The sequence below is a fragment of the Balaenoptera ricei genome, chromosome 7 (genome assembly GCF_028023285.1).
Source record: "Balaenoptera ricei isolate mBalRic1 chromosome 7, mBalRic1.hap2, whole genome shotgun sequence".
NCBI classification, from domain to species: domain Eukaryota; kingdom Metazoa; phylum Chordata; class Mammalia; order Artiodactyla; family Balaenopteridae; genus Balaenoptera; species Balaenoptera ricei.
In genome coordinates this window covers 55,987,541-55,989,073 of record NC_082645.1, presented here as the reverse complement: position 1 = coordinate 55,989,073, position 1,533 = coordinate 55,987,541, and positions in this window count along the sequence as shown.

Below are 1,533 nucleotides of genomic sequence, written 5' to 3'. Positions count from 1 at the left end.
GCGGAGCAACTAGGCCCGTGAGCCACAACTACTGAGCCTGCGTGTCTGGAGCCTGTGCTCCGCAACAAGAGAGGCCGCGATAGTGAGAGGCCCGCACACCGTGATGAAGAGTGGCCGCTGCTCGCTGCTACTGGAGAAAGCCCTAGCACAGAAACGAAGACCCAACACAACCAAAAATAAATAAATAAGTTAAAAAAAAAAAAAAGAAAAAGCGTGAAAACGTTAAGCCTGAAAGTACATACAGTAAGCCAAAAAATTTAAGTAAAATACAGATGCTTTTCAAAACAGAATTTTCTAAATCTGCCATTTACAGGACCTCCTTAATATTCAGGTTCATGTTGTCCATGAACATGTCACATTATGTGGGCAGACTGTGTCCCCTTCAGTCACCTAGAACCAAAAGTGAAAAGCAAATATTATCCAAATGCTAACAGTTCATGAAACTGACCTATAGATTTTTTTTAGTTGTCTTTGTTTTTAATTTGCTGTCCTAAATGTGTACAATGTTTCTTGGAAGAGTTTATAAGGGTACAGGGGGAGTTGCTGCTTATTTAAACAATTTTAATGAAGGACTAACCTTTTACATTTAACATTTGTTCCCTTCATTTGCTTTCTGGCCCCAGTTCATATTTTTTTTGTCCTCCCAAAGGACACAGCATAATGAACATACACGAGATTATTTAAATGAATGGTTTTAATGAGTTCTTTGAATAGACTCTTTAAAAAGCAAGCATGAAATTGCTTTCCCAGTTGGGATGCTTTAAAATATTTTTAGAAGATTCATATACAAAGCCTTAAAATTTGAACCATTTTTAAAGGAACAATGATTGAAAAGTAGTTTTTTTATTGCAATATGATTTATTTTCACTCATATGGCAGAGGACATTACAAAACCCAGCAGGATTTTTGAATTATTTTAATGGATTATCACATTTCATATTAATAAGTAGTTATTTATCACATTTAAAGGCTGTAGCTCTTATACACTACTTTCACACATGGAAACATGTAATCTCTGCAATTAGTGAATACTAGACGTAGATAAATTTACATTATATAGTGAACACTATGCTGTTCCCCCAACCCCATTAAACACCTGCTTAAGATGTCATAGTTTTGAGTGTGGGTGGAATTGATCCCATCCCCTTGCCACTGTGATAGTCTCAGTTTGGCATATCCCTCATTTTTTCTTACCAAACTCAGTTTCAAAACTTCTGTTGGCATACACCTCATTAGTTCTCATTAAAGAGATGTTCAAGACTTCTGTTCAATGATTCTATTCATTTTCTGGATGGGGATGAGGAAAAGTGAAGGTCCAGAAACTTCTGGAAACCATTATGCCACCATGAGGACTAAGGATAAAGTGGACACAATGAGCAGCGTGTAGTTTGAAAACTGCACAGAAGAGGAACCAAAACTTGATAAGACTCTTCTTGACACATTATGTGGCCTCAGGCTTTTCTGTTATGTGAGAAAATAAATTCTCTTTATTATTTAAGCTCCTTTGAAACTAAGACTATGGAATCTAAGAAT